The following is a 13513-nucleotide window of genomic DNA, read 5'->3' as shown; positions in this document are numbered from 1 at the left end:
TAGGGTATAGAATGCTTGGCCCATCGTAGATCAACAGTTTGTGCCCATGAGGGTCGAGTACAGCCCCTTTTATGTAGCAGCACAAAGGACTTCTCAGAGTTAACCTCAAAACCTGGGGCTAGACCAAATTGTTTAATGTTAAGGGGGTATAGGGATTCTTTGGGGTGGAGAGATATAATAAAATTTTATCAGCGAAAGCTGAGATGTTAATGGACCGGTCTCCAATCCAAATCTCTTCAACAGCCGACCAAGACTGAATGACTCTCAGCATTGCGTCCAGGACTAAAGACTAAATTAAAGAGGAGCGGGGATATGAGGCAGCCCTATCTAGTACCATTTCATTAATATATCAGTCGAGTTGGTCAGAAGAGAGCCAGGGCTGCCACCCCTAAGAAAGAGCAAGAATGTGATTTTTACATCTCACCGGCTTGGACATGTTTGCTAGAAGTGAACCTGTCCGATTTCACCATCGATAATATTTTTTTTTTTTTTACCAACGTCAGTATTTAATTTGGCCTGCAACAATAAGTAGCTTCCTAACAGTAGACGTGTCTGCTCATATCCTGCAGGTGTCTCATAATACCTCCCGACTAAACTTATTTATTTAACAGTTACTTATATATCATACACATATTCTCCAGCGCTTTACAGAGAATATTTGGCCATTCACATCCATCCCTGCCACAGTGGAGCTTGTAACCTACACACCACACACTCACACTAGGGTTCATTTTTATTTTTTTGTCAGATTCCAATTATCTTATCAGTATGTTTTTGGATTGTGGAAGGAACCTGGAGCTCCCAGAGGAAAGCCACACAGACACGGGGAGAATATACAAACTTCACACAGGGCCTTGGTGGTAATTGAAACCCAAGACCTCAGTGCTGTGAGGCAGTAATGTTAATCACTACGCCAACCGTGCTGCCTAACACTGACAATGTGAAAAGAGGTATAGTGTATGCATGTCGAAAAGCGATAATGCTCGGCAACAGCGTACTGTGGTGAGCGGCACACAGGTTATAATCGTCAGTAAAAAAGTCCTGTCACGGTTGTCCTTTAAAATCGGGATTGGCCCATGTTAATTTGGACAGTTGGGAAGAATGATTTGGCTTTGTGCAAGTTGTCGTCTGTAGCTACCTCTCTATCAGAGATATTTTATTAGCCGCTGCGACTGGATGGCCTCAGCCTCCACTCCCGATCACAGATTGGGTTGATCCCCACTGGGTCTTGGGTTATCAGGGATTCCAACTTGCAGTCAGTGACCGCCTGTCCCTGACTCACCCACTGCGCAGTGGGCGGGTATGACGCTGCCACCATCAAACTCCTTCAATCTGCGTTTGGAACCGCTTCTTACGTACACTTAGGCTCCTACCGACGGCACCTGGAACCACTTCTACTGCGTATGTGTCGACTAGCTGCGGCCACACCTCCTGATTGGTGTCGGCTGATTCATCCTGATCCCTCGCAATGGACCAGGCTCTGCACAGTAGCTGGCAGAGAGCTTGAGCTTTGGAGATGCTTGGCTCAATCCAGAACAGCCGGAGAACAGAATAGCATGTTGAGCAATTCTGTTGGTCGCAGGATTCAGATGCAGTCGTATAGGCAAAGAGATTTATTGCTCAATAGTCTTGAAAAAGACCCTTCCCCTCAGCTTCAAGGGGGTACAGCATGCAGAGATGTTACAGAAGTCGTGATGTTCAAAAGATACACACATACAGGGCTCACATTACCTTCTATTATGCCACTCCAATATACATTACCACAGGGGGTAAGTCCGCCCTGTGGTTTTTAACCAATCAACTTAAGTGCATGTGCTGGCCACATGCTCGTTTAACATTGTCCCCTATGGACAGTGGGAAGTGATCACTCTCCTGTGCCTGAGCCCACCCACAGGGCTCAGCGACACCTCTGGCTCTGTCCAGTCTGTAAGGGACAAAGTTTCCCCTCCAAAACGGACTTCCAGGAATCTGCTAAAGGACCAAGCCTGCCATCTCTGCCTGAATCTGAGCTCCAAAGGTGCGCAAGCAGGGTCCCCGGGCAGGGTTTCCTGGCCACGGAGGGAAGCTCTTTTGGAGCTCTGTGAAAACAATTAGCTGGCTGCATTAGCCAGTTCCTATGCACCTCCTCATAACACTCTCAGGCATGAGGCTGCATAGGAGGACAGTTTATTATTCTGGAAGGGGCTGGAGGATCCAGCAGCCCACTGAGGAATCTGGATCCCCTGGGACTTCCAGGGATGCAAAGGTAAGTGCACTCTTTTTTTAAATTATACAATTAAAATATCATGTTAAATATATATACAGTACACACTTTGTGCCTGTGCACAGCATCAGGCTTTCACACACTGCAGCACTGTGGATGTGGCAGGGGTGATGTCACTGAACGATATCGTTCAGTGTGTATACGAAATGTTGTTTGCCAGGGAGAGCCCGGAAGTTCAAGGGGAGACACTGACTTTAGTGATAAGTTGTACAAAACCCCTATTTTTGTCTAAAAATGTCGGGACTTGGTGCAGAACCACTGGGACACCCTCCTTAATGACTTTAGATAAAATCTTTTTTAATTAGCTTAATTTGGCCAATGATTTAATTTTTGGGGTGAAAATGTAAAAAGTTAAGAAAAATGGGTTTAAAGTAGTGGGACAGGTTTATTGGGGGGCTGTATGGATGAGACAAGTGTTTTAAACATTGCAGGAGGCTGTGACAGGTGAAGTTTTAAAAAAAATTAAAGGTGCCCTAAAATGACTCAAAAATATACCTACACCCATTTTAGTGTACCCCTAATTTAACTACATAATTTATTTTGGGAAAAAAAAATATAGCAGGGACTTCAACCCCGCATCCACCACCCAGGGGTGCCGGGGATAGCCCTGGGCTATCATCCCAGGCTTGGGATGCCCTGGAAAAGGGAACCCCTTTATTGGGAGTCCTCACCTCCCCAAGCCTGGGCTGACTAGCGTGGGGTGATAAACCTTTGGCGAGAGGACGCCGTGGCATTACACCCCTGCTAAAAAGAGGTTGTGGATGCTGGTTGTGGATAATACAGAGGCCCCTACACATCCCCCATATTTCCACAACCAGGACTAGCTCACTGCAGTCCTGGTTATCCCTGTATTTTCACAACCAGGACTGGCTCAGAAAAGCCCAGTACTGGTTGTGCATTTATGGGGAACCCCACTTCATTATTTTTTACACCTTTATAGGTTTTTACACACAGAAGTATGCATGGATCTCACTGATCTGTACATGCCTCTGTGTAACTCACACCTGCTCAGGCTATACTCGCTGGCCTGAAGCAAGTCTATTTTTTAGCGAGTTTTAAGTAAGTAATATTGTGCGAGTTAGAAACTCACACTCTAAAACATTGGCCAAATTGTATCGTCACAATGGCAAGACATCTGGAAACGATTTTTGCTATTGCGAGTTGCGGGGGTGTGAGAAACATGGAGTTTGCATGTTTTTGTACCCTATTACATAGTTCTAAAAATTTACAAAACTCGGGCCCTATTACATTTGGCCCACTGTCTCATCCTACAGCAGCCGACCTGGGGGTCTTAGCAGAGTGCCTGGCAGGCTCGTGAGCAGCTTAGCACTTGATACATTCATACTGTGGCAGACAGCATAATCAATCTACAATCATTGATCCTGGCAAAGCTTAGCATACATAGATTGCACACAGCAGGGGAGATTGATTGCATCCACACAGTGCCACTGCGGGTGGACTCCCTTCTGCCCAGGAACGGGACTCCAGTCCCGACATTCTGCCCTGATGGTAGCCCTGTTAGACATGGTCTTCAATGTAGGTCTGTAGAGCAATTTCAGGGGGTGATTCAGCTGCAGACATAATGACAGGGATCACCCAGATTCCCGACTATCCGTAATCTGCACATGCGCCTGACCCATACTGCACATGTGCAGTATTGATAAGTGATCCCGCCGCACTCCGGGAGCAAACTGCCAGTGATTGACAGTCTGCTGCAGTTTCTGGACGGGGCGGGGTCGGCGACGGCCTCCATTTCCCAAAACGAAGGCGTGCAGCCGTCTTTGGGAGGGTATGGGGAGTCTTGAGCCAGGACCTTGGTCGGCACTGAGATTTCTGGGCCTCTTTTAGTCATCTGTGCCCCATGATCACACGGCCGGCCGAAGGGACCACAGATAATCTGATGCTACGTCCTTGGATGCGGCTCAGATCAGTAATGCATGCAGGATGCGTGACGCCTCCTGCTGCATTACCATTTCACGGCTATCGCAGCTGCTAACATGTTACCAGCTGCGATAGCATATCTGTCCACAGCTGAATCATCCTATCTGTTCTGCAGTGATTTCTGAAACAAGTGATTTTGGAAGCTACACTGATTTCTGGGCCTGATTCAGACCCGTTCGCAAGCGCTGAGCGCTCGCAACTGGGTCGATGTTTGCCCATTGGGCATGCGAACGACGGAGCTGGCTCCGTCGTGCGCATGTGCAAGACCCGACTAGCGACGGGTGCTCCGTCGCTCCGGGTCTCGCAACAAAGTGGGCGAGCTGTCGATGGTGAGTGACAGCTCGCCCTGTTTGGTGGGCGGGCCGGGGTGTGGCCGGCCAAACGGAGGTGTTCCCGACGGAACGCTTGCCGTTTGGGGGCGGCCCCACTGACATCACAAGTGATGTCAGTGGGAGAGCTTCCGGCTATGTTAGAGCCGAAAGCTCTCTGTGGCTTGCGGCCACGAGACCCTACTACAAGGGTCTCGTCGTAAGCCCGATGGTCACGATGGTCTTGACCATCGCGACCATCAACCTGGCCGCTCGCTATAACTGTGGGTGGTCACCCACTGCTATGCGAGCAGCCAGGAGGCCGCTCCAAAAAAAAAAAAAAAAAAACGCCCTGATTCAGAGCGAGCGCTCTTTCAGAGCGTCTGGCTCTGAATCAGGCCCACTGTTCTGTAAGTCAGTCTGGTATACCCTATTCCAAAAAGTATGAGAATACTTGTAATCACAGTGTGCTCTTTGGTTTCGTCAAGAAAAGCTGTATGTTATACTCTATTTCAAGCAATATCCTGAGGGCTGACAGGACTATAAATGTAGCTAGGAATAGGCTGGTCATCTGCACTGCTGAATACAAGGGGAGCGTCTCTCCAGATGCCCCTGGCATCATTTACCAGTCAAGTAGAAAGATTATTTCTGGGAATAGCTGATGTGAGTAGCCAAACAGCGTTTGGTATTCTCCCCTAGCTAGACCAGTAATTAATTGCTGAGGAATTCCCCGAACTTGACTTTATTACTTCTCTCATAATTAAAATAGCAGAATGCAGTTATGGTTCTCTAATTAATCAAGAGATGCCATAAGTCTGGCCCTCAATTTACAATGCCAGGACCGTGCTTGTTTTCAAGGCAAATAAAGAATCTAGGGCAGGTCCGAGAAAATATTTCATACATCTGCCTTAATGAACGGAATGAATTATACAGCGTACACACAGGGCCTGATTTCATTTTAGCAGCAAATCCAGGTAAAGGGAGCAAATTTGCACCCGGCCTGTCCTACTGAAAGCGGGACACAAGGGTGGCACCACTAAATATTACACCATGGTTGCAGACATTCTGGCTTCCCCTTTACGGGAGGGAGCAGCCAGATCAGCACGGCAGGGGGCGTGGCCGCCGCAAGGGGGCGGGCCGGACAGCTTACTATTACTTTTGGGCGGGTCGGTGGCGTGGGCCACACGATTGCATAATTTTGGCCCCGCCCCCGCTACACAATGCTAATATTACACACCATTTGGAACTGCAGTTAAAGCTCATTTATAGCAAACAGGTTAGTGCTGTGAACGGGTCTGCCATTAAGGATAGGTAGTTACGGAAAGGTAATCCTTACGGGAGCAAGTGTTCAGGAACTGTACCAATCAATGGATCACCTTGTGACTGACCTAAGAATGTGCTAAGCCGGTGGTTCCAAAACTTTTTTGAATCACGGTACCCTAGAGCAGGGGTGGTCAACCAGTCAGAGGCAAAAAGCCAAAAAATATCTGTTGGTATGTCAAAGAGCCAAGATCATGCGCCCACCGAAGATGCACGTGCAAAAAGAGGTGTGGCATTGTGCCAGCTAGGCCACGCCCCTGGTATGATTTTTGTAGGAGCATTTAAAAGCATATGCACACAATCACTGTGGAGGTAACTATTAAAGGGAAAGAAAAAGCCAGAACAATATTAAAAAACATTGAAAAAACAGATCCACATAAAAATACACTGAAACAAGCCAGATCCACATAAAATATACTGAAAAAGCCACATCCACAAAAAATGCATTGAAAAAAAAAACAAATTTGCATAATACAATCCAGCCATGCATCACTCCAGCCCTCCATGTGTCACTCCAGTCCCCCTCATGTGTCACTTCAGCCCCCCATTTGGCACTCCAGCAACCTCCAATGTATCACTTCAGCAGCCCCTCACGTGTCACTCCAGCACCTCATTTGTCACTCCAGCAGACCCTCATGTGTCACTCCAGCCCTCCCTCTCTCCCCGGGCCACTCCAGTCCAGCCATCATCCCCCACTCTCCCTCCCACTCCACGGGCCACTCTAGCCCCCACATGTCACAAATAAAATGAAAAAATAAAAAAACTCCACAGCTCTTACCTTGTTGCGGACTATCTGTGTCACGTAGGTAGGCTCTGGCGACTGTGACCGCCTCCTCCTCGTGGCTGCAGGATCAGTCACAAGTTGAGCGGCATGACCTCACCACCATACATGCCTCTAGAACGCAGTAGACTGCTGCAACAAAGGACGAGCCTCCTCTGAACAGCTGCATGCCTATCAGAGGAGTCAGTCAGGAGAGCCGCATCAAAACAATGGAAGAGCCGCATGTGGTTCAAGAGCCACAGGTTGGCCACCACTGCCCTAGAGTATCAGCATTGTTTTCACGACACCCCTAAGCCAAAAGCTTGTTATTGAAAAGTTCAGAAAAAAGTGATTAAGTAAATTGTGCTTTCCTGTCACCCTTAGGGTCAGTTATGTGGTGGGGGACGGGTTTGTGCAGCTGTTTGTCCACATATTTACATTACATTGACCATAAATAATTTGATTTGGTGCTGGACCACCAACCTGAGGCACCCCAGGGTGCCACGGCACACAGTTTGGGAACCACATAATTACTATTATTATTATTATTATTTCAAATGACATAACAGAAAAGGTAAAGACGTCCCTGTCCAAATGAACGTACAACTTAAGAGGGAACATTTTATACTGTACATTAGGTAGTAAAATAACAATTGTACCTGTTGATGGATACAGGCTGCAAGCTCCAGACACTGCGCCGGCATTTCTGCCCACAGCCGGCTGAGGTGGCGAAGTGGAAATGTGCGATAAGTCCTTGATTTGGGCGCCCTAATCAGGGCTTTAGACAGCTTTAGCCGTTTTACAAGACAAACGCGATAATCAATGGGCGCCCAAAAATGATTGAATCACTACACTGGGCGCCCACTAACTATCACGGCTAAAAACAAAAACGAATTACCCTGAAAGGGCCTGATTCCGAGGTGAACACAATTAGAGCGCAATGCCGATATTCACATAGTTGAGCGATTACTTGCAATTACGCATGCGTGAAAAGTGTACGCTCAATGATTCTCTATAAAGTGCTGCGGAATATGTAGATTCCCGCTAGGCTGCCATAGCCGGGCGCCGCGCCCTGCCTGATTTTAAAGGGGAAAAAGGCGTCCTGCCCTTTTAGCGGTGCTTTTGGATATGGGGCGGCAAAAGTGATGGGCGTCTTTGGGTGGTGATTGGGAGGTGGAGGTGAATGCAAAAAATAAAGAAATAAGTCTCATGGGTGTGTCACAGGCATGTCAGTGTAAGCATTCTCAGGCACACAGCTGCAGCCATAGAGTAGTGTTCACTCTAACATCTTCAGTGTTCTCTCCAGGCTGTTTTTTGCGGGTGCACCACCCGGCAAGAATCAGCCACCACCCGGCAATTTGGGAGCCTGCAAGAGGGGACAGTATCTGGGAGCTGTATAAAAAGGACCAGATCCTACAGACTTTGCAGCTTTTTCATAATCAAACGACTGGGCCTCTAATAAAAAGAGGAGAATTAATATATAAAATGTTATTTCAAGTTTAAATCATTAAAAGGTCAGTGTTTAAAACATTGTATTATTGTGAAGCCCCCACCCGGCTACTTCTTGATGCCACCCAGCTGGAAAAAGTTTCTGGGGAGAACACTGATCTTGATTGGGCAGGGCGCCGATCAAGAGGACACATCTGTGCGTGCCGAAGAAAGGGGCGTTGTCTCTCATCATTGCCCCCCTTTTCATCACTCATGGGGTCGTGCCCAGCACTCACAGAGATGCTGAGCTGACCCCAAGCTCTCCCTGCGCTGTGAATAGATGGCGTGCGCAAGCGCAGTGATGGCGAGACCAGATTATGCAACTTCACATTCTGAAGTCTACTGGGATGGCCAGTATAGGAATAGTGGACCCTGTGTATTTGTCAGCTACAGATTGCTATTTCTTGGCTGAACCTGTATCCGTGAGGAGGCAGCCAGTTATTTGGGCATGTCAACATGGTCATAATGTTATCAGTAAACACGTCGACATGTTCATTACCATATCAACAATATCTGCTTAAGGTAACCCTAACCCTAATGATGACATTTCATATGTTGAAATTCTGTCCATGTCGATATTTTGCAGGTGTCGACATTTATGAGGTCTAAATTTAAACCATGTCGGCATCACATTTGTCAACATTCTGGTGTTGACCTTATCAATGTCGACATTTTGAACGTCAACTTAGTGCATACCAATTATTTCTTTAGGAATTAGTGCCTCAGCGAATTAATATGCTCCATTCTTATTGGACCCTGCTTCAGTAGACAAAATGGCTACTTCCCCTCAGGGAATGCAGTCAGGAAGTTGACAGTGACAATGTCAACACCATATATGTCAACACATTGAAAATGTCGACAGTGACATTATGTCGACGCATGAATTATCAACATTTGCATTAGGCATAGGGTTACTGTTAGAGTTAGGGTTAGTATTAGGCTTACAGTTAGGGATAGATTGACAGATAGATTGACATGTAAAAGACATTTCACGCCAACATTACATCAGTGTTAATATTGTGGATATTCATACTGTCGACATAACGGCCATGTCAACACTTTTATGTCGACATTACGACTAAAATTTTGCAAATGTTGGCAGAAATCACCTTGCAAAGGATGATGACTTTATTGAACTATGTCCAAATTTTCACAAAATAAACATTGTTGCAACAGATTTCACATCATGGACGCTCCCATTGTCTTAGCATTGTGGTTGTGTGGTAGCAACCATTTGAGGTGCGGGTGAAATAACAAGCCATGGTTCTGTCATGACAACAGCTGCAGGTAGGGAGTTAATAGACTTTCATAATAATGGTCACTGTCAGAAATATAATTGAGAGGCTCCTTCACAAGGAAAACAAGCAAACAATGGCACAAACTGGATTTTCCAGCCTTTAACCGTGCAAGAGTCTATCAGCAAGTGCTTTACTATACTAAATGTATGGGCACTGTGTCAGATTAAATCGCTGGCTCCTATTTTTAGACACGTATTCCTCCTCTACACTAGAGCCGCTGCTCCGATAAAACGGATTGCCTCTTATTCTCAATTATTCATCTTCCCCGTAAAGAGAATTTCACACTGGATGGAAACACGTAAAATGTCACATAAATTTAAATCAGCAGCAGCTGTTTTAATTAGTTTTAATTATCTGCCTCGCACACAGACACAGCCCGAAACATCTTGTACAAAATGCCCAGCTTTGTGTACTTGTTAAATTCTATTCAGGTGTTATGGTGGTGTCCTGTCATTCCGAGATAAGACCATATACAGGCGTATGTCAAACTGAGCTATGTTTTAGGGTGTAGGTGACAGTTACACAGAAGTGGAAGCAGCTATTTTGCCTCACGGTTGTCACTGAGGCTTTGCTATGGGTGACACAGTGGTACAATGGTTATTATTGCCTCACAGCACTGGGTCATGGGTTCAGCTCTACTCAGAATTTCTATAGTCTCCATGAATGTGCATTGGGTTTCCTCTGGGTACTCCAGTCTTATTCTCATTAAAAAGACGTACTAGTAGGTCAACAGACTGAGACATTATCCCTAGAGTGTGTGTATGTCATACTTGTCTAGTTATTGTGCTTTACCTCTGCAAGATTCATAAAGGGATGTCCAATTGGGTATTGTGTGGGGTGTTATGCTGTGACCTGTACATTAGGTTGTAAAATACCATCACAATGGTACGAGACGTGCCAATGTAAGTGTTTATTTGCATCATTAAGCCCCTAGACTGCCGACTAAACTGGGCAAGTGGGGCGGGATCTGGGACATTGGATTGTTCTACGGGGAGCTTGAAAGAACTGCACAAAATTCGGTAGTCTCCCGGGCATTCCGAGAGCATAGACTAGTATATTGTATATCCATGTGGTAGGGAATATAGATTGTAAGCAACTGCCTTTCAATAAAACTGAATGTGCAAGCTTTACTTGGATGCCCCAGGTCTTCTAACCACAGATAGTAGGGACATATAACTCAGGATATTGCTAGTTGCACTTAGATTGACAGAACATGTGGTGTAAAAGTGAATGCGCCAGGCGCAGGCAGGATACTGGTGGACTGAGTAGAGCAGATGGAGTTAGTACAAAGTCCAGTCAACAGGCAAGGTCTGGGCTGCTGGCAGACAAAGCAAGGCCAGTAAACCTTCCAAGGTTGACGACAGTCAAGACAAGAGCAGTACACAAACTGAGGTTGGGGCTGGCAGCCACCAAGAGAGAGTCCAGAAGACAAGCCGAGGTTAGGGCAGGAGAAAGCAGCAAATGACTAGGTCAATCTTGACCAGCAACATGAACTCAGGTTCAGTAAATGGGTCAGCAAGGGGCATACACCAATACAAATGATACATGGAGAAAGCTACTCAAATCGTAAGAAACCAATGGAGTGAAGTGTGGACAACCAGCCCCCTCCTTACAATCAGCAGCAGCTGTGAGCAATATTAGCAAAAGCAGCCCAAATGACTAGCAACGGCAGAGGCTGGCTAGAAGCGCGGCAATGCTGAGAGCAGAAAGCCGGTGGCTGTTTCTAGTTATGGTCGAGGCTTCATCTGCCGGTTCATCTAATACTAGGTCAGGGACTGATGTGAATGATTAATTATTCTCTGTAACATGTAGGCACTATATAAATAAGCAGGCAACATGTATGCTTAAAGCCACTCAACAGATGGTTATACCATAATTTTTTTCAAATCTCCTATCTGTGAGAAGCTCGGAGAGAGATGAAGCACACCACTTTAGGGGACGGGATGAAGTTGCATGTCATTTAGCCCCGCCCCCTCTCCACGAACCAGCGATTCCCGGTATTAGGAAGTGGGCGGGAATGCGGAAGATCGGGTTATTCCTCCGGGGTTGCTGGGGATACCTGAAAATATGTGAGTCTCCTGCATCTTTCAGGAGAGTAGTCAAGTCAGGGTAATACATTTAGCAAAGTACAAGGCAGTGTTACCTGCCTCAGTGCTCCACCCATCACCAATGTGTTCTCTCCAAAATAAGAAGCAGCCTCCACAACGTAAAATGTACGGAGAGATGACCAGGCTTTAGGAGATGCACTCTCGAAAAAGAGTGAATGTTACACCAAAATTCAACTGCCTGCCCCCTTAGTGAGGAGACATTGGGACAGTTTTTATTACGCGCCACTTTGTGTATGTGTGAAGCTTTCTATTACACTGTGTTAAGAAATGCACCTTTCTGCCAAAGACGTACTTTTAATGGGAGCCGATCAATGGGCAAGTGCATTTGCTGGCGCGCAGTGCACTGCCTGAAATAAAAATAAACTATTTAACCTTATAATTGACTGATACATCCATTACTTTATCTATTAACAAGTTATGTGACTACTGTAATGTGCTCCACTAATCAGGACTATTGTGGTATACTGTTTACAAACCATACTTGTTTATAGGCTTGATTTAATGTTATGCTACTATTACTACCATTCAATCTACTAATTGCAATGTCCTTTAGTGTTTACAATACTCCTGGTACCAGTCAGTTTAAATACTGGTTTAAACCAACCACGTTCGCATGATAATATTATGATAATGTTATCTTTTTCACTTTTTTATGCTGATACTTAGTAATAGTCTCAACTGGGTCATTAATAAACATATATATTTATTTATTTATTTTCTATAATAATCAAGCCCCCCCCCAACATGTGAAAGGTGCGGCGGGCAGGCGGGGGCAGCCAGGGGTTATGCTTTAAAGCAATATGACACTGTGCATACACCCAATGGAATGCGTCCAGCGCATTTTTAGGGATTTCGGTGCATGATCAGTAGCTAATACTCGCCAAATTGCGGGAACCTCGTCACTGTGTGCAACTCAGAATTAGGCCCATTTTGCACTGTGCGTCAACTGCAAATTATGAATTAGATCCAGTTTCATACCGCGCCATTTTTCACATCTTTAAGGCTCATCTGCTAAAAACCATAGCAGCCTAGCAGACTCTTGCTTTCATTGGTCAACTTACATTAGGATGCTGGGGATCAGTGCAAATATTACACCTAATGCGGACCATAGATCTGCAGCTCGATTCCCCTTTCTGCCTATGCCGATTCGCCAATCAGCGATCAAAAACGCCGATCGGTCTACATCGATGATCAGTGATCCGTCAGGGAATCAGGGAAATTCAGCATGTTAAAAAATCCCCGACTTGCTGATTTCGACCATTTTCGGGTCGAAATCTGGGAATCACGGCTGTCCAACATGTTGGCTTTCTCCGATACCCCGACCCTGGCGTTGGCAGAATGGGGAATTGCCCAGATACAGGCTAGATGTATGGGCCCCATAAATGCAATTCTTAGTATATGATTCCTCTCGTCTTGTATATTTGCATGCGTGTGTAAATATAACATAACGTCTATCCTAGTACTTTCAGTGCTTGTCTCCTAGCCAGTGTATACAGTGGTCCTGCTGCTGAGTTGTAGGCAATACGAATGTGAATGCAATTCCAGATGGCCACTGCCAATGAAATGCAAATGGGATGCTAATGCAACTCTACGCACGTTCTAAAGGGAACGCATCTATTCTATGGCGCCGTCCTCAATAACAGGCACTTACACCTACCCCATGCTAGGTGCTGGAGATGTATCTGAATGGCGTCCACAATGCATACGACAACTCAGAATAGGAAGTAATCCTGGCTACACACCCACAACACACCCGGCACATCCACAAAACAGTTATTTCACATATGTTTGCATTGTTGCCACCCAGAGAGGCCCATTTACTCACCGCAGAGGAACGGCTGAGAGGTGTATGCCTTTGAATCATCCGTACGTTCAACCCTATCCAGGGGGCGTAGAGAGCCACACTGGGCCCGGGGCGTGGCCTAATTGGGGGCGTGGTCACGCCCCCTTGGGATAAAAAGAATGTAAAAAAATATTTTTTGCGGCGCTACGTGCTAGGGTGAAAGGGGGGGGGGGGCGTTGTGAGC

At 46.1% G+C, this 13513-nt stretch overlaps 1 protein-coding gene across 4 annotated transcripts in view; it reads right to left on the bottom strand.

The window, feature by feature from the left end:
* Positions 1-13513, bottom strand: part of EML6 (EMAP like 6) — a 204348-nt gene that overhangs the window by 172535 nt on the left and 18300 nt on the right. The gene's annotated exons all lie outside the window — the stretch shown is intronic.

Source organism: Taudactylus pleione, unplaced genomic scaffold (assembly GCF_031769625.1).
Source record: "Taudactylus pleione unplaced genomic scaffold, aTauple2 ptg000206l, whole genome shotgun sequence".
NCBI classification, from domain to species: domain Eukaryota; kingdom Metazoa; phylum Chordata; class Amphibia; order Anura; family Myobatrachidae; genus Taudactylus; species Taudactylus pleione.
The sequence above is the reverse complement of the archived record's forward strand: the minus strand, read 5'-3'. Positions and strand labels throughout refer to the sequence as shown.